At 37.5% G+C, this 26,547-nt stretch overlaps 1 pseudogene; it reads left to right on the forward strand.

The window, feature by feature from the left end:
- The first annotated feature begins 1,048 nt into the window (after positions 1–1,048).
- The window catches only part of LOC127491534 (hydroxyacylglutathione hydrolase, mitochondrial-like), a 48,082-nt pseudogene continuing 22,583 nt past the window's right edge, over positions 1,049–26,547 (forward strand).

The following is a 26,547-nucleotide window of genomic DNA, read 5'->3' on the forward strand; positions in this document are numbered from 1 at the left end:
CCACCCCCTCATCCCACTGCTCCACCTAAAGTGACATATTAATTATAGCTCATTTGAAATTTTCTCTTACAAATGTAGGCTCAGACTTCAACACCTAGATGAATTATATATACACTATGCAGCCTGTTTGTTCTAGGTTTCTTAAAAGGAGAAAATGAATGCAGTGTATTAATCATCAAACTGATGTCCCTGATTGAAAAATAAATTATTTAAATGAGTAACACTCTGGATTTTTTAATATGCTACTCCACAGAAGTTTCTCTCAACATTGCAAGTTGAAAGGCATGAAAAAATATTGCAATACATGACTGAGATGATACAAGGACCAATAAAAGCTGTGTGTAGGCCTCACGATCAGAGTCAATTCAAACTGTCAGGTCTTTGTATCAGTTGGTTCTGCCATTATAGAGTTTACTGGATGGTAATCCCAATTAACTGTTAAGAAGATCTAAATACACAGATTTGCTATTAGAACTGAATAGATTTTATATAGACACACACCCTCCACACACACAAAGTTATTTCACCTCCAATGAAGAAAAATTTTAATTCTTAATTTCTAGTGTATAAATCACCATTCAAAAGGCAAGAGGAGTATTCACAACACATTTTTGTCTAGTTATATCTATCATGTTATAACTTCCCAGAGGGCATGTTCCTGTTTATCATTTTATTTTAAACCATATTACTGGCCGGCACCGCGGCTCACTAGGCTAATCCTCTGCCTAGCGGCGCCGGCATACTGGGTTCTAGTCCTGGTAGGGGCACCGGATTCTGTCCCGGTTGCCCCTCTTCCAGGCCAGCTCTCTGCTGTGGCCATGGAGTGCAGTGGAGGATGGCCCAAGTGCTTGGGCCCTGCACCCCATGGGAGACCAGGAGAAGTACCTGGCTCCTGCCATCGGATCAGCGCGGTGCACCGGCCGCAGAGTGCCAGCCTTGGTGGCCATTGGAGGGTGAACCAACAGCAAAAGGAAGACCTTTCTCTCTGTCTCTCTCTCTCACTGTCCACTCTGCCTGTCAAAAAAAAAAAAAATATTACTAACGTAACATGAATACAAGTAAAATTTACCCAGATAAAACTACCGATAAGATGAAGTACAAGGAAAAAGGAATAGATCTCAAGAAGAGGAAAACCACCTTGAATAGAAAGTAAGTATCTGAGAAGTCACTGAAGCCACCACCTGGAGTGTACACAAATCAATGAAAAATATTAAATACCCAGGGAGAACAATTTATAAAACTCAGCAGGGCAAGAAAGACTGTGATGATTAGTGTTACGTTAGAGAAGGCTAATTGCTTTTCTTTTTTAAAAAATACTGAAAATGAGTAATAAAGCAAATTCAAGAAAGTTGCATTATTTAATAATTGTACTAAGTGGATAAACATGTTTACAGCACACTCCTCCACACAGTCACTCGAAGACCTAGGCTGAAGTCGGCCTTGCCATATTCAACCCATCATCATCACGGAGACTGCCTTCCTCCCAGCTGGTAGTCAAGGGAGAAAACATTGAGAAGCATTTGCCGAGCTTTTTAATGGCAAGAACTGAATATGATGCACCTCTCTTCCATTCACATTGTAATGGTTAGGCCTTGTCACCTGACCCCAACAAAATGTGTGAGAGGCTGGGGGAAACGCAGTTGGGTGAGAATGAAGAACAGGAGATCAGGCATTTTCTTTTTGAACAGCCTGAAGTCTCTGCTTCTATCTGACCTCTGGTCACAAGAGTCATATCCATCTATTTTCCCATACATGGAACATATTCAATAATAATCCAAAAAGAGACAACCCCATTATTGCATTTGAGTTGAAGTCCATAGATCACTGAGTTATTGTATTTCTCTCTATTCAAACTCAAGATGATTCTTGTAGTCCCATCACCTGTGAACTAAGAAGACAAGTTCTTTGTCTCCCTTCTATATAAAATTACAATAATGGAGGAGAAACTTAGTAATTCCAATAAAGACTCCAACTGTAAAAGTAGGAAAATTGTAGAAACATAGCAATTACCAGTGCATACGAATGATGAAACTCTACTGGAAGACTTACTGAAACTCCAAATCATGACAGTTGGGTAAATTCCAAAACCCTTGATTCAACTCTGCACAAGAAGCTACCACGTGCAGCATATACTACCCATGACTACACTCTCTAGGACATTTCTCTTCCCTGTTTGTTGTCTTCCGTGGCCTTATGTGAAGTGAACACTGAAAATTGTACCCCCTTTCAGGGATTGAAATTCTCACTGTGTTCTGCTAATGTAAGTTTGAAGGACTTGTCTAGTAATCACACAGGGTTGTTTTATAATCACACAGTTAGTTCTAAGACTAGAACTGTTTTATAGGCAACGCCTTGAACTAGTAGTTATCCACAAATTTATTTTACCCTATTTAATATTGAGGTCTCTTGCATTAATTTGTCCAATTTCTTAAATGTTTATCATCTCGTTTTGCTTTCCAGTGCTCAGGCCTTTCTCAGAACCCGATGGCATCTACCTTGGGTCATGTAAAGCAACAGACTTAAGTGGGAAGATAATCCATTTCCTGTTCCAGTATAAATTTATCAAGATATAATTCACATATCATAAGATTCACCCAATTAACATGTACAAATTTAATAGTTTTCAATATATTTAGTATATTTTTGCAAACATCAGTATGGTCAATTTTTTTATTATTTAATAAATGTGAATTTACAAAGTGCAACTTTTATATTGTTGTGGCTTCCCCCCCCACCTCCCTCCCTCCCGCGGCCCTCCCCTCTCCCACTCCTTCTCCCATCCCTCCCTTCATTGAGTTTCATTTGCAATTACCTTCATATACAGAAGATCAACTTAGTATATACTAAGCAAGGATTTCAACAGGCTGCCCTCACACAACCGCACAAGGAATAGGGTATTGTTCGACTAGTAGTGTTGTTTTTAAGTTTCATAGTAAAACACATTAAGGACAGAGATCCTACGTGGGGAGCCTGTACCCAGTGACTCCTGTTGTAGATTTAACAATTGGCACTCTTATTTATGGCGTCAGCAATCACCCGAGGCTCTTGCCATGAGCTGTCTAGGCTATGGAAGCCCCTTGAGTTCACCGACTCTGAACTTGTTTACTCAAGGCTGTATCACAGTGGAGGTTCCTTCCTCCCTTCGGAGAAAGGCGCCTCCCTCCTTGATGGGCTGTTTCTTCCGCTGGGGTCTTGTTCACAAGGATCTTTCATTTAGATTGTTTTTGCCACCATGTCGTGGATTTCCATGCCTGTGAGACTCTCATGGGCCTTTTAGCCAGATCCGAATGCCCCAAGGGTTGATTCTGAGGCCAGAGTGCTGTTTTGGGTGTTTGCCATTCTATGAGTCTGCTGTATGTCCTGCCTCCCCCGCAGGATCATTCTCTCCCTTTTAATTCTATCCTTCATTATTTGCTTACACTGGTCTTGTTTGTAAAACCTCTTCGACACTTACCCTATCTTTTTTGATCGGTTGTGTACTTATACTTATCACTTTACCAAGTGCGCTGACATTGGTACATGTCTCCTTGATAAGACTGAGTTGAAGTCCCCTGGCACATTTCTAGTTCCACCATTGGAGGTAAGTGTGAGTGAGCCTGTGCCGAGCTATATATCTCCTCCCTCTCTTATTCCTACTCCTATGTTTAACAGAGATCACTTTTCTGTTAATTTTTAAATGGCTAAGATTGAGTGTGTATTGATTATACCCCATTTTAAAATATTTTTATCACATCACAAAGAAATCTCACATCCATTAGTTATGACATAACTACTTCAATCCTCCTGACTCTATAACACCTACTGCTTTCTGTCTCTATAGATTTTCCTAATCTGTACATTTCATAAAAATGAAATCATACAATATGTGGTCTTTAATTATTGATTTCTTTTATTTGAATTTTGTTTTTGAGGCTCATTCTTGTTAAAGCGTGTATTAGCATTCCCTTTGTTGTTACTCAATAGCATTCTATTGCATAGATATGTCACATTTTTTATTCACTCATTAGTTGATAAAATTTGAGTTGTTTCTACCTTTTAACTGTTATGAATAATGCCACTATAAGCATTCATGTAAAATTTTTCATTTATTCTGTATACATACCTAAAAGTAGAAATACTCTTCTTTGCTTATTCATTAGGAATCATCGGACTGTTTCCCATAGTGGTTGCACTAATTTACATTCCCACCAGCAGTGTATGATAATTCTAATTTCTGCACATCCTCACCAACAACTGTTGCTATCTTTTTGATTATAACCATCCTAGTGGATGTGACAGTGGTGCTCACTGTGGGTTTTTATTTTCACTTCTCCAATGACTGAAGACAGCAAGCAATGTTCATGTGCCTATTGCCCATTTGTGTATATCATCTTTAAAGAATACTCCTCATGTAGGATGTTTGTCCTTAGTGTGCTGTACATTGAGATTTAATGCTATAACTAGTACTCAAACAGTATTTTTCACTTTATGTTTCTGTGTGGGAGCAAACTGTTGAAATCTTTACTTAGTGTATGCTAAACTGATCTTCTGTATATAAAGAGAAACGAAAATGAATCTTGATGTGAATGGAAGGGGAGAGGGAGTGGGAAAGGGGAGGGTTGCGGGTGGGAGGGACGTTATGGGGGGGAAGCCATTGTAATCCATAAGCTGTACTTTGGAAATTTATATTCATTAAATAAAAGTTTGAAAGCAAAAAAAAAAAAATTAAAAAGAAAGAAATGTCTATTCAGTCTCTTTTATCATTTTTCAACTTTGTCTTTTTATTGTATTTTGTGGGTTCTTTACATATTCTAGCTACAAATCCCTTATCAGATACATTATTTCTAAATTTTTTTCCTTTCTGTGGCTTATCATTTCACTTCCTTGAAAGTGAATTTTGATGGAGTCAAGTTTGTATATTACTTTTTTCGTTGCTCATGCTTTGTTGACACATTCAAAATTTAAAGTCAAATACAAAATAATGATCATTTACTACTGTGCTTCTAATAGCTTTAACACTTAAGATGCTTGATCAACTTGCAGTTAGTTTTTAGATAGAGTGTGAAGTGAATGCCCAGTTTCATTGTTTTGCATATGGCTATCCAGTTGTCACAGCACCATTTGTTGAAAAACTATTCTTTCCCAATTTGAATTGTCTTGCCAAACTTGTCAAAATGTGTTTATTTCTAGACTCTTAATGCTACTCTTTATATCTATGCATCTGTCTCAATGCCAATACTACACTGTCTTGGTTACTCTTGCTTTATAGAATGTTTCAGAATTAAGAAGTGTGAGACTCCCACCTTTGACATCCCTTTACCAGATGGTTTGTATTTAATTTGAATCTTTAAAATTCAATGTGAATTTTATGATCAGCTTGTCAGTATCTACAAAGAAGTCAACTGGTATTCAGATAGGAATTGTTTTGAAGCTGTAGATTGATTAGGAGCATACTGATAACGATGTTAAATTTTCTAATGCAATAACATGGGTGTTTTTCTATTTCTGTGAGTTTTTCTTTAATTTCTTTAAGCAACATTTTCTAAGCTTAAGAGTAAAATTTTTACACAACCTTTATAAGTTTATTCCTAAACATTTTATTTCTTTCAATGTTACTATAAATTTAATTGTTTTCCTCATTTCATTTTATAAAGTTTATGGAAGTATATAGAAACACAATTGATTTTTCTTAATTGATTTTGTGTCTTTCAAAGTTGTTGAACACATTTCTTTTTCAAAAAAAAAAAAAGATTTATTCATTTATTTGAAGGACAGAATTATAGAGAGGCAGAGGCAGAGAGAAAAAGAGAGAGGGGGAAAGAGGTCTTCCGGTCTTCCAACCGCTGGTTCACTCCCCAAATAGCTGCAATGGCCAGAGCTGGGTTGATCCAAAGCCAGGAGTTTTTCCAAGTCTCCCACAAGGGCTCAGAGGCCCAAGGACTTAGGCCTTCTTCCACTGCTTTCTCAGGCCATAGCAGAGAGCTGGATTGGAAGTGGAGGAGCCAGGACTTGAACTGGCACCCATATGGAATGCCAGCACTTCAGGCAGCAGCTTTACCCACTATGCAACAGCAATGGCCCATCAACACATTTTTTAGTTCTAATAATTTTCTTGTGAATTCCTCAAGATATTCTACATATGAGATTATATAGTCTGTGAATAGGTTCAGTTTTCCTTCTTTCTTTCCAGTTTGGATATCTTTTATTTCTTTACCAACTGTCCTGACTAGCACCTATTGAATAAAAATAATGAGAGTTTGCATCCTTGTCTTCATCATTAAAAATTATCTCAATGAATTTCTCCTAGAAGCCTTTCATCAGTTCAAGGAAGTTTCACTGTATTCCAAATATATTGAGTGCTTCATCTTGAAAAAGTATTGAACTTATCCAATGGTTTTGGTGAACAGTGGGATGCTTATGTGGAATTTTTTTGTTTTCTGCTCTATTGGTTTTCAGATGTTGGCCTAACCTTATATACCTGGGTTAAGTCTCACTTTGTCATGATATAATTCTTTTATACATTTTTGAATTTAATTTACTAATATTTGTTGATGATTTTCCTATCCATATTCATCATATATATTAGTTTACAGATTTCCCCTTGGGATCTTTCTCTAATTTTAGTATCAGCAATATTGGCCTCAAAGAATGGGTTGGGAAGTGTTTCCTCATTTTTTTTTAAAGAATTTATGAAAATTTGGTATTAACTGTCACGAAAACATTTGATAGAATCTGCCAGTGAAGTTATCTGGTCCTGAGACTTTCTTTATGGGCCAATTTTTGATTACTTACTCAACCTCTCTATTTGTTACAGGTCTATTCACACAGTCTTTTTTCTTGAGTCAGATTAGCAGTTTGTGTTTATATTGGAATATACCCATTTGGTCAAAATTGACTAGTTTGTTGGTATAAAATTGTTCATAATAATATTCATTTATAATTCTTTTTATTTCTCTAAAGTCAGTAGTAATGTCCTCTCTTTTCATTTTTCTGATTACTATTTAAGACTGACAGAGAGTGAGCAAAAGAGAAATCTCCCAATTGCAATCCAAATGCCTAGAGCAGGCTGGGCTGGGCCATGCTGAAACTAGGAACCAGAAACTCAAGTGGAGTCTACCATATGGGTGGAAGTACCAAAACACTTTTTCCATCCCCTGCTGCCTCTGTGGGTGTATAATAGTAGGAAGCTGGAATTAAGAGCTGGAACTGGCACTTGAACTGTAGAACCCTGACATGGAATGTAAGTATTTCAAGTGCAGACCTAATCACTCTATTAAATGCCTTCTCCTGTAATATGACCTGAGTTATGTCTTCCACATTGCTTTTTATCTATAATACTGAAATATTTTTCCTCTTCTATTTATCGTTTACTGATTTTTTTTTTTTTTTTTTTTTTTTGACAGGCAGAGTTAGGCAGTGAGAGAGAGAGAGAGAGAGAGAGGTCTTCCTTTTTCCATTGGTTCACCCCCAAGTGGCCGCTATGGCCAGCGCATTGCCCCGATCCAAAGCCAGGAGCCAGGTGCTTCCTCCTGGTCTCCCATGCGGGTGCAGGGCCCAAGGACCTGGGCCATCCTCCACTGCACTTCCGGGCCACAGCAGAGAGCTGGACTGGAAGAGGAGCAACCTGGACAGAATCTGGCGCCCCAACGGGAACTAGAACCTGGGGTGCCGGCGCCGCCGGTGGAGGATTAGCTTAGTGAGCTGTGGCGCTGGCTGCTGATTTCTTTTGCATTCACTGAATATTTTCTTAGATAGCATTTAAATTTCTTTCATGACTTTTTAGTATGTTTTCTGAATTATTTCCTTCATGGTTGTTACAAGACTTACTATATACTCTTAATTTAAAGAAATAGCTTCATATTTATACTCACTAAATTCCAATGAGACATTGATATGTTAAAGTAGTTCTTTTCCATCTTTTGGAGATATTATTGTCATATATATATATTATATCTATAGATATTATAAATCCAATGATATATTGTATTTTTTACAATTTATGTCCTTTCAAGAATTTTAAAAGATAACAATCATACATTTACCTCTTGATATTATCTTTCTTTTTTTTATTGTTGGTTCTCTTTATTTGTTCTTGTATATTAAAGTTACAATCTGCAGTCAATTTTTTGATCAATTCTGTTTTGCTCCCACTTTGTGCTATTTTTGGTAAATATATTACATGTCTACATGTTATAAGCATAATAATACATTACAGAATAGTACTTTATGTAACTTTTTCAGAATCAGTGAAGATAATAAATATATATTTTACTGTTGGATTTTAATTACATAATTTCTTGTGTCAGTACTTATTTTTCTTTTGTTTGAATTTGAATTGTTCTCTGTTGTTACTTTTAGCTTGAAGAGATACCTTAATATTTCTTATGAATCATATCTTCCAGGAACCAATATTCTCAATTTTTATTTATTGGAAATATCTTTATCTTGCCTTCATTTTTATAAGAAAACTTTGCTGGATACAGGATTCTGTGTTAGTAGTGTTAGTATTTTTGCTTTGTTTGTTTGTTTTGCTCTGATAACTTTTTTCCACTGCCTTTTGACCTTCATTATTCCTAATAAGAAGTAATCTGTAGATCTTACTGGAATTTCCTGTGAATGGTGAATATTTTTTTTGTGGCTTCCAAGATATTTTTCTTGCTTTTTCCTTTTAACCCTTCTACTATGACTTGTCCTCTTATAGATATTTTCATGTTTGTATTAACTGAAATTCTTTCAACTTCCTGAATGTTTAAGTTATTATCAATAAATTTTGGAAAATTTCAACCATTATTTTTTTAATGTTTTTCTACTTCTCTCTGTGTGTGTCTCTATCTCTCTGCCTCTCCTTCTCAATCCTTCTCTCAATCTCTCTTTCCTTTGGTGTTGTTTTCTATGAGGTGCGGTATTGTGTATATCCCCAGGATGACACTGACTTTGGCTGGGTTGTCTTTGATTGTCTTTTCTCTATCCACACCCAGATGTTAAGCTCCATTAATTTCTGTTGCTGTGTTGTTTTCAACCATGTCATGAGATACAGTTGCTTCAAAGAACAACCCAATGAACGTCATATTCCTTTTAAGGGATAATTCATAGGACAGTGTTTGAGGGGTTTGTTGTTATTGTTGTTTTTCTGATTCTCTCTTCCCACTTCTCCTTTCCACCATTCCAGAAAATCAGTTGGCTTACACTTCAGTCTACATTACCAATAATTCTATCATTCTCCTTTCACTACATCTGCTACTCTCTCTGAGAATTCCTATAGCCTTGAATTTCTTGACACTCCATTACAAATAAATTCAGTTACTTTTAAGATAAAGTTGGAGATATCTGTTCTATGACCTGCTTCTCATTTCCTATTTCCACATCTGAAAAAAAGTTCTCTGAACCATTTCTAAAGGAAGCCAAGAGGATGGCCTGTCTCTCTCTGAGTGACATTCCTTAGGAGCTAAGCACTTAGTAAGGAAAGTATCAACCCCAGGTCCCTTCAGCTTACCTTTCCCAGTTTAGAAACCCAACCTCCACATTCACTAAAATATGACCAGATCCATGGTGTTCTCAGCAGTGGCACATCCAAGGTGGCTTCTTATACATATAAGATGGCAGCAGACTCTATTACCCATAATCAGCCAGGATGTAATCTCAATGATAAATCTGGAATAGAAGGGCAAATATTGATATCTTTCCCTTATCAGAAAGATAGCTCAACAATGGGAGGGAAAAGAAGCCCTGAATTCTGGTGGATACCAGTCTACAGTAGAGTTCCTGTTGCACTGAGCTGAGAGAAGGAAGGAGGCTGTGTTTTTTTATCACATATCACAAACACTCTCATTCTTTTTTTTTTTTTTCTTGAATGAATGTTTCTTTATTTTCTGGATAGCTATAGGGTCATTTTCACAGACATTTTTATTTTAGCCAATTTAATTAAGAGATGACTGTAGAACTCCTGAAACACTCATACAAAAAGTGGAACTCCTAACTTTCCAATTTTATCTTTTCTATGATTTTGTCAGTTTATTTAGTTGAGAAGTGTTATTAGAAATTTGACAGTCAAAGTTCTTTTCAGCTTTTTTTGGTACACACATAGGTTACAAAAACAGTAGACTTTACATTCATAGGAAGCAATTTGTACTTATAAATAAGTCTATTCTTTCCTGAGATCATTTCATTCTAGTAGTACCTTGCGAAGTGCAACACATGCACATTCTGGTTCTTTCTCACAGCCAGGTTTGGACTAGCAGGGTCAATACATCTACTTTCCCAGTTGCTGTAGACAGTAGTGTTATGAAATGTTTGTTATTATATAATATAGATCTTCAAAATCTTTTCATTCCCCAATCTTTGTTTCCATGCTTTCTGCTGCCAAATATCTGACTTGGTTTGGTCTGTGTTGTTATAACAAAATATCTGAGGCTGGGTACTTTATAAAGTAAAAGGGTTTATTTAGCTCACAGTTATGGAGGTTAAAGAGCATAGCACCTGATCTGCTCAGCTCTGAGGAGCGTCTCATAGTGGACGGCATCACAAATGGTAGAAGTGTGTGTTAAAGCAGTAATGGCACACAATGGAGAAGAATACAGGGGAGGCTCCAGGCTCCCTTTTAGTACCCATTCTTGGAGGAGCTAATCCACTCCATGAGACTAGACTTAATATCTTCTAAGATTAATCCCTTCCTCTAAACTCCAGTTAAGGTTCCATCACTTGCCATCACCCCATTGGGCACCAATCTACTGGGACATGAACTCTTGAAATACACACTCAGACCATATCCAAGGTAGAAAAATGCCCAATATTCTAAGTTTTCTATATGACAGCCATATACTTCAAGGCATTACTTTTTATTGTAATAAGGTAAGAAATAGTTAAAACCATTTCTGAGGCCAGCATTTTGGATAAGTAGGTAAAGCTGCTGCCTGAAACACCAACATCCCATACGAACTCCTGTTCAAGTTCCCACTGCTCCACTTCTGATCCAGCTCCCTGCTAATGGTCTGGGGAAAGCAGCAGAAGATGGCCCGAGGGAGCCAGTGCTGTGACATAGCGGGTGAAGCTGCCACCTGCAGTGCCAGCACCCCATATGGGTGACGGTTCAAGTCCCGGCTGCTCCACTTCCAATCCAGCTCTCTACTATGTCCTGGGAAAGCAGTAGAAGATGCACCCACATGAAAGGCCTGGAAGAAGTTCCTCTCTCCTGGATTCAGATTGGCCCATCTTGGGCTGTTGCGGCCATTTGGAGAGTAAACCAGCAGATGAAAGGCCTCTCCTTCTCTCTCTGCCTCTCTATCTCTCTCTGTCTCTGCCTCTCTGTAACTCTGCCTTTCAAATCCATTGAAAGGTATTTTTTAAGAAGATTTGCAGGTATGTTGAGAGGGTCATTTATACAACATGCTGATATTAAAAGGGAGATTCATTTCCTGAAGTCCTTTTATTTCAAAAATTTATAGGAGATAAAAATTTGGGAGATAGACAGTGGTTTCTCAGTTCTACTTTCATATAGGGCTGTTTAAGTAAACCAGCAGTTATAGTATCATGGATGAAACTTCTATAATCTAAGTGCATTTTTCTGTAAGGTATGTATTACTTATTCTCTATTTTGCAAATTCTCTCAACATTTAACTCCATGGCATGGAATTCAAGGTAAAAAGCAACATCATTTGCCTATACAGAATAAAAAGGTAATATCACAGGGAACTATCTGCAGGTTCTGACATAGAAATCATCCATCCTCTTAATACATCATGAATCGGCCGGCGCCACAGCTCACTAGGCTAATCCTCCGCCTTGCGGTGCCGGCACACCAGGTTCTAGTCCCAGTCGGGGCGCCAGTTTCTGTCCCGGTTGCCCCTCTTCCAGGCCAGCTCTCTGCTGTGGCCAGGGAGTGCAGTGGTGGATGGCCCAAGTGCTTGGGCCCTGCACCCCATGGGAGACCAGGAGAAGCACCTGGCTCCTGCCATTGGATCAGCGTGGTGCGTGGGCCACAGCGCACCGGCCGCGGCGGCCACTGGAGGGTGAACCAATGGCAAAAAAAGGAAGACCTTTCTCTCTGTCTCTCTCTCTCATTGTCCACTCTGCCTGTAAAAAAAAAAAAAATACATCATGAATCATATTTTTGCATGCAGAACATGCCAACATATTTGGTGAATAATATATGATTATATCTCCTTTCTCCAGAGTAAAGTAAAAATAATATGACACAAGGTGAATTAATCTCTGTGGCCTTCAAAAATAGTACTGAAAATAGTAGGGGACAAGTGGTTCAGATTAGTCTGTTATCAGAATTGAATTGAAGCAGAGTGTGCATGTATCAAAGCAATTACCAGTTTGTTTAAACACTCTAGGAAGAACTGTTCCTTTCTTTTCACAGCTTCAGGGAGTAGCTTCCAATGCAGAATTCAGTCTACTAACTCATAATTTCAGAACTTTTGGTCAAGTGCAAATTCCTCCTCAAATTACTCTCAAATCCTTTATAAGTCAATGACTTGTCTTTTTTTCTTTCTTTCTTTCTTTATTTCTTTCTTCCTTTCTTTTTTTTTTTTTTTTTTTTTTTTGTCATAGTTTCGTTTCAACTAGTCCAACTCGCACAAATCACAAGAGTTTTGATTTTGGATAAACTACTAACTTTCTTAACTAGACTTCCTGGTTTTGATCTCACCCACAATTCTCACCTAGACAGCTTTTTTATATCTGTTCCCTTTATTTTTTGCACTTGAAACACAGAGTTGGGCTGTCATTAGATTTAGCCCATTACTTTCCTTCATATCATCAGTTGTTTACTTTATGTGGAAAATATTGTGTCCACTCTGTATAGCATACAAGGTGAAGCTTTTTAGGTGTGCCCAAGCGATAAACCCCAGGGTGATTCTTATACTCAAATATAAAACCATACAATACCAAGTAATGTCCTTACTTTTCCTCCAAGCATTTTCTAGAAACTTGTACTCCTGTTATTAAATTGGATGGTCTATGGTGAAATAAATATGCTTTAAAAACTTTTATCTTTAACACAAAAGCTGTGTGCAAATATCTATAGCCGTGGTACATAATTAAACTACCCACTGTTTAGAGGTCCCTGCAAAATCGACATGCAGTGGAGTTCATTTAAGAGAACAGTCACACAATTTGAACACAACATAAGCAAAATAATAATCAGAGACTAATCTTCTGGGTAATACAAAGTTTACTTAAACAGATTGATAACATCCTCACCAAGAAAATAGCAGGCATCGCTTTCACAGTTTGCTCCCTTCTGCAGGACTTATCCACCAAGGAAGAAAGAACAATTACTGAATTTTATTGTAAATGCCCAGACCCCCCGAGGTGTTCTCAGAGGAAATCATTGGATAATATGGTGTCATTTCTCTCCGTATCACATAATGTTTGTGGTTTGTCAGAAACTATGTACACTACATTAAAATTGAGACACAAAGAGGGTTTTCACTGAGAAAACAAATTTTAAAAAAGATAGCATTTTCTGACTCTTTCATTTGTTTTCCTCTCCCCCCACAGATCAAGTTTCGAATCTTCCACTCAATGTTTATTAATGAGCATGGCCAGTGGTAAGGTCTCAATCGAGAGTGAGTGGTCCCACAAAATCCAATATGATGTCCATAGCTCCAGCCATGGCCTTTCACTTTCACTCTTTGATTTCAGAGCTAACTTAGTCATCCTGCAAAAGTATCAGTCACATAACTGCATTTTAAAGTCTGCTACTGGCATGAATTCACTATATATAAAAGGGGAAGAGGAAATTTAAGACCACACTCAACAGGGCACCACAGTTGTTAAATCCAACTTTCTAGTGATCTGGTAACTTAAATAAGATGGTCTTTTTTGTCATCTGGCTGTCCTAATCTGACCATACACAGATATACACATATACTTTTGAATGTTAGAAATAAAAATTTAAACTGATACTGTCAGGGTAAAGTATCCTGAAATACAAGACATTTAAATTTAAGAAGACACTTAAATACAAAATTTTATTTGGAAACATTCACATTTTTCATCTAGTCTCTATCTACTAAATTCAGAAATAACATTTGATATATATAATCACTTGTAATTTACTCAATAAAGTTATATTTGTTGATACATTTCTTTGATGAATGTAAAATCTTTGAGAACATGTATTCTGTGAAGATCCAATGTTTGTGGTACAAAGTTTAAAGTCAATTAGTTTAAGATCAAACATGACTTCATTTCCATGCATATAAATTTGGAAATAATTTTTTAATAATTATTTCTTTATTTGAAAGAGTTACAGACAGTGGGGGTGGGGGTGGGGGAGAGAGACAGGAGAGACAGGTCTTGCATCTGATGGTTCACTCCCCAGATGCCCACAACAGCAGGCGCTGGGGCTGGCCAAAGCCAGGAGCCAGGAACTTTGGGTCTCCCACATGAGTGGCAGGGGAACAAGCAGTTGGACCATCTTCCACTGCTTTCCCCAATCCATTAGCAGGGAGCTGAATTGGAAATGGAGCAGCTGGGACATGAACCAGCATCCATCTGGGATGTCGGCACTGCAGGCAATAGTTTCACCACTATGCCATAACGCCAGCACCCTGGAAATGACTTTTAGAGAAAACTGATCACAGGAATAGTTTAGTAATTAGCCATTTTTTAAACAATTCCTTATTTAAATGAAGTCTACCTTTTTGTAATGTTGCTTTATAGTATGTCTTAGTGGAAATAAAGAGCCAGATTATGATATCTGTCACATTTCCAGACACAAACAATCTACATGGCGTGGACTGAGAAAGACTGGAAAGCATTCCTGCCAATATTATCTGTTTCTCTCGCCATTTTATTATTACCATTTCTCCTGTACCATTGAGAATTCTAATCACTAGTCATTATTTTTTCGCATCATTAAAAATCTTTTCTAGAAAGCAAACATATCATCTAAGAAGTCATTAATAAGTCATTAACGCCTTACCTTGAATTAAATCAAACAGACCATACAAATAGTTTACTTGAAAACCCTGAAGGAACTTAACACTGAACAGGTAATTTTGATGAGGGTAAGAATTTAAGAAACACAAATGTTTTTATAAAAAGGGCCCTTAAAATCTTGGGTGATTTAATGAGGGGAGAAAAAAAAATTGTGGGGAGTCATAATTCCCAGGCATTAGAAGAGATGTGGAGGGGAGAAAACCTATGGTGTTATTTCCTTCCAAATCTACAAATGGAAAACTTGAGTGTGATTGACAGCTTTTGAAACACAGAACAGTGTATGATTTATACTTCTAGCTTAAATAATGCAGGCTTCTATGACAGCTCTCCTCTCTGTATTACGAATGACATTTCTGAGTGGGGTACAAATTTTGTAGCTCTAGCAAGCAATCTTATTCTGAACCAAAGCGTAGGAACTCAACATACACACATGAACATTTTGCAGTCACATCCAAGCCTAGGTGGAAGACTTGCATACAGTGCCATCAGTCACATTATCCATTAAAATCAGATCATCCATTATGGAATGACTAAAGATGCATCCAAATAATTCTCACACAAGGATTAATGTCAGTTACAGTGTGGGTGTGTTTGATGAAGTGCATGGGGGTGGTGGTGCATGCAGTAGAGGTGATGATTTGATAGAAGGGACCAATTCACACAGGTGCTCTGACAATCCCAGCAAGAATCGTGTCTTGACCCAGCCACACCCTCACTCAACACAGTGTTCAGAATCTCCAAACCTCTAGGACTATTGCATATAATCACATATATTGCTCTGATAGCCAGTAACCGAGACTTCAAAATAAGCATCTTTTTGAAAATCGCATGATTGGAAATTCTCTGAAGAAAATTAACAATAAAAGAATACAGTAGTTAAATATATTTTTCATGCTTTGGGGCTATGTGTTTAACATTTTTCTAACTGTTCATTCATTTATTTAAAACACACTTGAGTTATTATCTCCTAGAGTTGAAATTAGATATTTAATTGACTAGAGGGAATGAAAGTCGCTCACTTTTTTAAAAGGCAACTATTTTAAAATATTTCTATAAAACGTTTCATATGATCACCATCAGCCCAAATTCTTGGCAAACATTCTGCTGGGTATATATAGTTGTTTTTATAAATGTCATGCTGTAAGAACTAACTCCTTCAGAAACGTGTTTATCTTAATTAGGAAAGTCAACAGACTTCTAATGGGAAGAAATGGGCACTTTTCTCTGTGGTACGGAAGGCATCAAAGACCCAGTTCTTCTGCCAAACCAATCTTCCTTCCTGCCTGCCTTTTAAACCCAGGTGATTGCAGACAGTTGAGCAGGCATTATCCCCATGGCCTCCCTGCCCTGGCTCGAGCCTTTGGTACATCTTATCTCTTGCTGTCTCACTGTCCTGTCCTCTCTCTCTCTCTCTCTCTCTCTCTGTGTGTGTGTGTGTGTGTGTGTGTGTCTGTGTGACTCTTTCTGTGTATCTTTGCCTCAGGAAACCTAGGGATATTCATGGCACTGAGGCAAATAATGTGGAATTAAAAACTAAATTCTTGAGGCCTTATCCTAGCAACAAGACCATCACCATCTGTTCAGAGGACAAGCCTGCCATTATCCACTGCATTCTTTATACAAGCCCCATCACCTGTGAGGGGAGAGACACTGCCCCTTTCCTGGGTTCTTTTTTTGTCACAAGAGTAAGTGGTCTGTTTCCCTCAGATCCTGTAAAATTAAAGAAAGTAAATATGACTAAAAACACTTCAGCAAATTTAAAGAGATATATCAGAGGGCCCAAAATAGCCATTCCAAAATAATCTGATAATTGGCATCTGTGCATAATAAACCTGACAAAAATATATTGTCAATGTCTCTGAATAGCCATTACATTATTAAAATTAGAAAAGAGCAAATGGAGTGCTAGTATCTGTAGTTTAAGTGGTAAAATGATTATCATAGACTTTCATTTATTTTTAGCTTCAAAAATGTTATTCATTTCACCTTTCAAAACCACATCAAAATTAATATTTTTAAAAGTGGCATTAAAGTATTATTTTAGTGACTTCAGGGTGAGAATCAATCCATTTAGACATCCAGTTTAATCCAGAATGAGAATTTTTCCTTGGAAAAATGTTTCAAACAGCGAAGGCAGTAACTAGGCTACATTTTGTGCAGTAAAATTTGTATTATTAGGAATAAACAAGGTCTGTTTCCTCTCCTAAAACAGGTCAGTACAAAGGAAGCAAATATCTATAGACAGAGCATTTGAAAACTCTATTTCACACAATCTTCAATTATTTTCTTCCTAGAAAGAAATACACATAAGGATGTCTGAGCCCATAAACTAAAAAAGAATATATTTCTGAATGTCTACTGTGTACCAACTAAAATATAAAGTGCTATTGAGTACTGTCAAAAATCTGGAATATTTTATGAGAAGCATATCAACAAATAGAAAGTGGCCCTCAAAGAGATGGCATTGTGGCTCAGCAAGTTAAGCTGTTGGCTGCTGCTTATGCCAGCAACAACCCATATTGGAGCATCCCGTTCCAGTCCTGGCTTCTCTGCTTTTCATCCAACTCCCTGTTCATGAGCCTGGGAAAGCAGCAGAACATGGCCCAAGTGCTTGGATTCCTGCCAGCTACATCGGACCCAGATGGAATTCTGGGCTTCTGGCTTAAGGAGGGCCCAGCCCCCAGCAGTTCCAGGCATTTAAGGAGTGAACTAGCAGATGGAAGATCTCTCACTCTTTCTCTCTCTCTCTCTCCCTTTCAAATAATTAAATGTTTTTTTTTAAAAGAAATAACCCCCCAGCCCTAGAAAGTAATAGCTGTATAACCATAATCAACATTTAGTTAGTGTTATTACAGTCACCCCAGAATATCCATTGTTCTATGGATTCAGCCAACCACAGATTGAAATTACTGTACGAGAAAAATTGCCTTACTTAATGTATAATTTTTCTTCGTCATTATTCTCTAGACAATACAAAATAACTATTTACAAAGCATTTACATTGCATTAATTATTATAAGTAATCTGTAGATGATTTAAAGTACACAAGAGGATACAGATAGGTTACATGCAAACACTGAGCATTTGGACCTGAGCATTTGCAGACTTTAGTACCAATGGAGGGATCCTGGAACCAGTACCCCAAGGATGCAGACAGATGATTGTGTTTTTAATTTCTTTTGTCTTACATTATCTCATTTGATTCTCATAGAAGACCCACAGGTAGACTGAACAGTCATCACTGGAACCCAGTTCAAGATGAAGGAATTCACATTCAGAGTGGTGTGTTAGTGTGCCATGACTCTAACCTGAGAATTTATAAACATCTTAGTCAAAAGATGAAACAACTTTTAAAGAGCCATTGTTTTATGCATACCATCAAATAGCAAACACATATGAATGTGAAAATTGAAGAGAAAGCAACAAAGCCTTTTGGTTTTTTTTTTTTTTTTTTTTTTTTTTTTGGGACAGATTACAGACATACTTGTTAGGCGGTGTTCAAAAATCTCAATTGTTTCTGACACAGGCTCCATTTTCATACATTCTCTAAGGTATCTGTAAAATAGGAACCCAAGTTACTCATGTGACTATTATTTATCTTTTTTTTTTTTTTGATTGCACCTTGTATTCCTACTGTCTGTATATTGGGCGTTAGCAATTTCCTGCAGAGTCCCCACATGGCTTTTGTTAAAGTTGTCTTAGTTGCAGCCACAGTTGGAAGTTCTTGCTAGTGAGGGAGGCATTCTGAGGAGCAGCTGAATCCTCTTCATCCCATTCAGGATTTTACTTGATCTCAAGATATGATTATGGATAATGGATAGAATATGAGAGAACCTCAAAAAGTTCATGGAAATAGAATAAAAGATAAGCTTATTTAGCACAAAAGACATGGAGTGGATTGAAATTATGTTTTTGCAAAAGTTGAAAAAACAAAAAAAAAAGGAAGAAAGAAGGGAGATGATGGAGGGAGAGTAGGAGGGAGGGAAGCATGATTATTTTCTTAGACTTGCACATATTAAATATATGAAATCTGTTCTCTTTATATTAATAAAATTTTAAAAACGAGATCCATACAAAGAGTCTTAAAAACAACATTCAAAAATTGAAAAACTTTGCACCAAAGAACCTTATCTTTTAATTCCATTTGCAATAAACTTGCTGAAATATCTTCATATACTTGAATAATTGAATCCAGTCCAAGGAGAGTAAGAAGAGAAATTATCGAATGGGCCACCAAATGAAGAAAATTGCATTTGAATTACTCAGGTATTAAACGTAACATTGGCTATTTATGTATCTTTTAAGTAAAAAGATTTCTTTTAGCTAAGGTCACCAACCATTAAAGTTTGCTCAGATTTAAGGGGGGTATCCAGAATTCAAGACTTCGAGAGCTAAAATTAGGAAAGTACCAGTCAAACCAAGGTGAGATGGTCACTTAGTTGTGAGGTGAGATAGGTTGCAATTTAATTTGGAATCACAACACTCAGGATTTAACATTTTGGGGAAAGAGGATTGAAAAGGATGTGGGTTTCCATTTGTAGACTCAAGAGCTCCAAATGCACCTATGTGACATAATGTTGAGATTTAAAACTTCTTAATTTATACAGGCAACTCTTAATTATCTTGTCAGTATGAAACTACTGCCAGCATTATGTTGTTGGCTTACCTTGTGCCACCATAAAAAGCTGGCTTTGCCTCTCCCATCTCCTACTGAATTATCCATTTACCCTTTCATACCTATGTTCCTCTTTGTTAAGCATGAGTACCTGATAATTTGTTAATAATGTGAAATGACAGCAAAATAATCCTCAGCCCACCACTGTTTTTAATAGTATGAGAATGTTGACCTACTACTCAGGGAAAGAAATGAAACTCAATGGATTGAGGTTGTCAGACCCCATCCCATTAGTCTGAAAATTGAATTTTAAAAAGAGAGAGGAAGGAAAATATCAAGAATTCTCCATTCCTTCCCATGGTAACTAAATAATGAAATAAAATTTTGCTTTTAGAAGAATTTCAACTAGTACATACAGAAAAATGATAGAAAAATAACCTTTTTTGCAATTCTGAAAGAAATGATGGATACAGGCATGATCATCAGTAAATGTAGAATCAATAGGGTTTTTTATACTATTTGTTGAACACTTTACTTAGTATAGAGTTAATCTTATGTGCATAAAGTTAATTGAAAATCCATCTTAATGGCTGGCACCATGGCTCAATAGGCTAATCCTCCGCCTGTGGCACCGGGGCACCCAGGGTTCTAGTCCCGGTCAGGGCGCCAGATTCTGTCCTGGTTGCTCCTCTTCCAGGCCAGCTCTCTGCTGTGGCCCGGGAGTGCAGTGGAGGATGGCCCAAGTGCTTGGGCCCTGCACCTACATGGGAGACCAGGAGAAGCACCTGGCTCCTGTCTTTGGATCAGTGTGGTGCGGCAGCCGCCGTGGCCATTGGAGGGTGAACCAACAGTAAAGGAAGACCTTTGTCTCTGTCTCTCTCTCTCTCACTGTCCACTCTGCCTGTCAAATAAATAAATAAATAAATAAAGTGATTACTCATTTCTAAAAAAAATCCATCTTAATAAAAAATAAGAATGGGAATAAGAGAAGGAGGAGGAAGAGTGGGAGGGCTGGTGGGAGGGTGGGTAAGGTGGGAAGAATCACTATGTTCCTAAATTTGTATGTATTAAATATATGAAGTTTGTATACCTTAAATAAAAGGTTTCTGGATAAAAGAAAAAAAAAACTGTCCCTAGCTTTATTAAAGAAAAAAAAGTCATTGGAACATTAAGAGGTTGACACCACTGTTCAAGCTCAGAACCATACAAAATCAAGTCATTATGTGTCACAAAAGGCAAACACCAAATCATCTGATATTCCATCCTGGAAAAAAAAATGAGCACCTAAAATGAATCCAGCGGATGCCTCTAGCTGCTTGCATCTGAACCCTTTGCCTACCTCTGATCGCACCTCTAGGGACTTTATAACACACTGCAAACAAGCATGAGCTTCCAGGAAAAACTTCAACCAACTGGAACTGAGAACACATGGATAAACTTGGGAAGTGTTCTCTGAGCTTCTCAAAGGTCTCTGCTATGTACAGCGGACACATCAATAAAGCATCTTCAGATGGACTTTCCCTGTTTCACTCTCCCTCACTCCTGTCACATAGAGCCACCACCCAATAAACCACCGGTACCAGCACTGGAACCTCTGTTAGGAGTCCCACTTTCGGAAAAGCTCTAAGTTTTTAATGAGATCTAGTTTAAATCATGCATTTCCAGGAAATACACAGGAATTAGAGAACCTAGCTAACTAGCAGCTTAAGAAATGAGCAACTTTCCCAGGACAAATGGCTGTTATTTCCAATAAATTGGTTGCATGAGAAGGAAAGAAGGAATAGAAGGGGAAAGAAAGCCTGGGAGAGAGGGAGTGAGGGAGGAAGCCTTCCGTAGAATACAGATAAGACCAAAATATAACATCCAAGTGGCAATATGTGCATCTTGTTTGAATCCCAATTGAGTTAAACAATAATAAAAAAATATCTTGGAAATAAGTGGAGGGATTTGAATATAAACAGTGATATTTTTAAAAATTTGAATAATGTTGCTAGGTGTGATAACAGCAAAATGGAAGTAGTTATGTAAAAATTATTTTGTGTAAAATTTTTAAAAGCCATATCAGGTGAGCCACATGTCAAAGAATTCTTGAATGAAATAATAATATCTTATCTGGAATTATTTTAAAATATTCCAACAAAATAAAAAACTAGTTAACTGAGGAATAGATGAAATCAGATTTTTAGAATCTTGATCACTGTTGAAGGTGGTGAAGGGTATAGGGAAATCATTATTATTACTATTCTCTCTATATTTATGTTTGAAATTTTCTATAATAAAAAAGTTAAAAAAGAAAATTTTCATGGCTTGAAAAATCCTACATTCAAATTCATAAAACAACATCAATTTAATTTGTTCCTAATTTAGTTGACTTAATCATTTAATAAGATAATTTAAGTTTAATTCTATTTGTAAGAGGAGGGACTAGAAGTAGTGTAGGTGCCACAGTGGTGCTATCACTACAAACTACTAAATTATCAAAAAGCTTCTCAACTTTATGTTACCAGAAGAAAAATCTTAGGTAAGTTATTTTATCACTTGTTGGCACACTCTGGAGTACTCTCCAGTTTCTGTGAATTCAAGAAATAAAAACAAAATCTATTTAAATATCAGTCTATACCAAATCTAATTAGGAAGCTGTGGAGAGGAACATTAACATCAACTTTAATTTGTATTTATATTTTGAAAATGTTCTGAAATGCACTGCTTCTGAGGCCAGCGCTGTGGCGTAGCAGGTTAAGCTGCTGCCTGCAGGGCCGGCATCCCATAAAGGTACCGGTTCGAGACCCGGCTGCTCCACTTCTGATCCAGCTCTCTGCTATGGCCTGGGAAAGCAATAGAAGATGGCCCAAGTCCTTGGGCCCCACACCCAGGTGGAAGAAATGTAGGAAGCTCCTGGCTCCTGGCTTCAGATCGATGCAGCTCCAGCCATTGCGATCAACTAGGGAGTGAACCAGTGGATGGAAGACCCCTCTCTCTCTCTCTCTCTCTCTCTCTCTTTCTGCCTCTCCTTCTATCTCTGTGTAACTCTGACTTTCTTTTTTTTTCTTTTTCTTTTTCTTTTTTTTTTTTTTTTGACAGTCAGAGTGGACAGTGAGAGAGAGAGACAGAGAGAAAGGTCTTCCTTTTGCCCTTGGTTCACCCTCCAATGGCCGCCGCAGCCAGCGCACTGCAGCCGGCGCACCACGCTGATCCGATGGCAGGAGCCAGGTGCTTCTCCTGGTCTCCCATGGGGTGCAGGGCCCAAGCACTTGGGCCATCCTCCACTGCCTTCCCTGGCCACAGCAGAGAGCTGACCTGGAAGAGGGGCAACTGGGACAGAATCCGGCGCCCCAACCGGGACTAGAACCCAGTGTGCTGGCGCCACAAGGCGGAGGATTAGCCTAGTGAGCCGCGGCGCCAGCCCTGACTTTCAAATAAATAAATTAATCTTAGTTAAAAATAAATAAATCTTTTTTTAAAAAAAATAAATGCATTGTTTCTGCTGATTCTTACGTGGTCATCAACAGTAAAAAGTCCTATGCTATACACCAAGTGACTGAGTGAACACGAGTCACTTGAAATAAGGTGCTTTCTCTTCTCTTTTCTTCTCTTATATAAAGGCCTGGTTGACCATGCTTGGAAATGTCACCACCGTCAGGGAGCTACTTGAGTGAGGGCACTTTTAAAAATATATTAATTTTTGTATCCCTAGCACCTAAAAGAGCGTTTGACACATTATAAGCACTTGATAAATATTAATGCTTAAATTCTTTTAAATCCTTTATTGAAGTAATAATTGGGTCATCTGTCTACTTCTCTCATCATCACTGCCATTCCATTAGTCTAAACTAGCACTGCTGTCTTCTCTCAAATTTCTAACTGATTTTCTCCCATCCACAGTCAGCAATACCAACTACATTGCAGGCATAATTCTCCATAAATGTAAATATGATTACATGACAATACACACATACATACACATGCACATACACATATAAAGCCATTCGATCACATTACATGGCTCTAGGCTGTTAATACAATTATATAAATATGTCATTATCCATCTACTGAGTTACTATTCAATCAATGTATGTCTTCCCTAACAGATCTCAAGCCCCAGAAACTGAGTTTACATTGGTCCTTATCTCTATTTCCAGGGCCTTATATATTGCTCAAAACATAATATGTGATCTATAATTTTGTCAAAACAATTCATCCAGTAGCTGAATTGTAACTTGCCTTGAGTTACTTAGCATGTCATTTTCATTATTCAAACTAGCCAAGTAAAACAACCTGGTGAAGAAAAATTTGAGTTAAATTATTAGAATTGTTTCTGCTTGCTAACAAACCACTATACTACCTATAAGATGGTAGCAATACTAAACAGCAAAGCAACAACTCTATCTCCTTGCTAGAGTGAGCCTGCTTATCAACTCAAGGAAAGACTCTATAATCTTTCCATTACCTATAGTGGATATATAAGGATTGAAAATACATTTGGCAGACTTCAAGAGCACATGCCTTCTAAATGGGCAGCAGTGACAAAATGTAAGTAGTGAAAGAATCCATTCCTTTACAGATTTCTTAAAAGGATCCCTTGATTTTTAGCTTATTAACACAATCCATACACACTGAACACTCAAACTTATTATAGATAAATTTCTGGATATATTATTTGAAAACAAAAGAAGCTTGAAGGGTATTCATACCCTGCTTCCTTTGCGTGTTGAAACCCAGGGCATCCAGACGGGTCCTTTTCATTGCACCATTCTATGCTACTCCTGGAAGGAATGCATTTTTACCTCTTGGTACTACACTGTCCTGTGTTGACATTATCCATTTGCTTGTATGCTTCTCTCATTGGATTCAATAGAATGGAACATGGTAAGTGTACTGTTTATTGAATGCTGTGACCCCATGTACAAATAACTCAATTTATGCTGAAGATTTTTGGAATAACATCTATGGTGTCAAGTAGAGGTTGGCACCAAAGCATGTGAGGCAAAGGTGGCAGGACCCAGGCCACACGGTGCATGAGGCTGATTTTGTTTTTGAAGTGCCTCTCCATCAGTTCATCAGCTCTGAACTCCACATAGTACCTTCTGAGCACATCACTCACTCTTGTTTTCTGGATTAAGATGTGATATAGGTTTATTTGTTATATGCTGAAGTAATAAAGGATACAAAGCATTTGCTTAACTTTTCATTTTATTTGAAAAGTTTTTTTTTATAGGACGTGTCCTCAAGTGACAGTAGTTTGAAGTATCGTGAAGAAATAAATTCTTGGAAAAGTTTCCACTGTCAACAAGAAGATGCCGCTAATTCCTGGCATAACTCCTTAGACTCACACATGTTAAGTGATTTCATTAATTGGCTAGTAGGAGACATTTATTGAGTGCTTCCTATAATCTGCACGGGACAAGGCACAAGAAACACAAGGATGTGTGCAGCCGTGAAGCAACTCGCCGTGAGTTCCCAGTGCAGCAAGCAACACAACCCCTGAGCTCCGGAGCGTGGCCACGTCTTCTGCATGCAGAGGGGAGATTTGTAGAATCTCAGCGTTTAGAGAAAATGTGACTCTCCACAATCATCCTGATGAGCATTTTAGTATTCATGGGGCCCTCATGTCTCTCCATAGGTACCATTGTTGTGGAACATATTTCATCTGAAAAGAAATAACCCCCTGAAAGGCACACATTTTAAATCTAAATAATGTCCTTTCTTTTTTTGCTATTTTAATTTTTGGAACTTAATATAGAGTCTACCGTTACCAGAACAACCACAGCCACCAAAAATCATCCTAAAGTAACTATAGAATCCCGAAAGGATAATGAGTTCTTACAGAGTTCCCCTAGTTATGGAGAGGAAATCATTAGTAACTTAAGACAGAAATAAAGAAATCATCTAATTAATGTATTCAGAGATGAATCTTAATGTCCAATTATTCTCTTGATTTGACACAACCTAGTAACAACATAACATAGTCAGCAACATTGTATTAATGTTGGAAGAATTAAGGGAAGGTAGCCAAGTAGGGGGAGGGAGAGACATTTTTTATCCTTTCTTCTTTCTTTTTCTGACTTAAAATAAGCGAATCTCTTGCTTAAGTTGATCATAGTTTTTGAGCATAAATACACATCTGAAAATTGCATTGTGGTAAAATTAAAGCTTATAAATATCATTTAAACAAAAGTTTGCTCAATTAATTAAACATTAACAAATAATTTTCCTATTTTTCAATGTAGTCTCTTAGTCCATCTCTATTAACTGATTTAACCAATGTCTATTTAAACATGTATAATGTTCATGTTTTATAACTGGTCCAACATTAAATGACAGTCACAGAAAGCAAAACGTTAAGATGTCAGTATTACAATGCTCCATACTTGTGCTTCACTTTTTGAAAGAATAAAAATCAAGGAAGATACATCTTAGTATTTCAGAATTTTTGAAAAATCAAGGAAGATACATCTCAATATTTAAGTATTTTTAATTAAACAAATCCCAGGAGCGGTTTAGAAAAAGAAGTATCACAGTGAAAATCTGCACTCATTTCTAACCGCCAGCCTCCTACTCTCAAAAAAATATGAAAAGTTAAAATTCCTTGGAGCAAGTATTTGGCATCACACTTAGGACACCACTTGGGAGACCAGCATCCCATGTCATAGTTACTAGGCTCAAGTCCTGTCTCCAATCCAGTACCAGCTTCCTGTTAATGCAGACCTGGGGAGGCAGTGGTGATGGTTCAAGTACTTGGGTCCCTGCCACACATCTGGGAAGCTGAGATCAAGTTCTGGGGTCTTGGATTCAGCCTGGCCCAGCCTCATCTGTTTCAGGTGTTTGAGGAGTATTCGATGAATGAAAGATCTGTGTCCAGCGGGGGGGATTGGGGGGGGGGGTTGTCTGCTTTTCAAATAAATCAAGAAATAAATAAGTTTTTAATCCCTTTTCCAATTTTTAATTCTTCCTAAAGAAAAGGCCGTATCTTGTAAATATCAGTTATTTTTATAATGTAATAGTCT

This window comes from Oryctolagus cuniculus, chromosome 3 (genome assembly GCF_964237555.1).
Source record: "Oryctolagus cuniculus chromosome 3, mOryCun1.1, whole genome shotgun sequence".
In the NCBI taxonomy this organism is placed as follows: Eukaryota; Metazoa; Chordata; class Mammalia; order Lagomorpha; family Leporidae; genus Oryctolagus; species Oryctolagus cuniculus.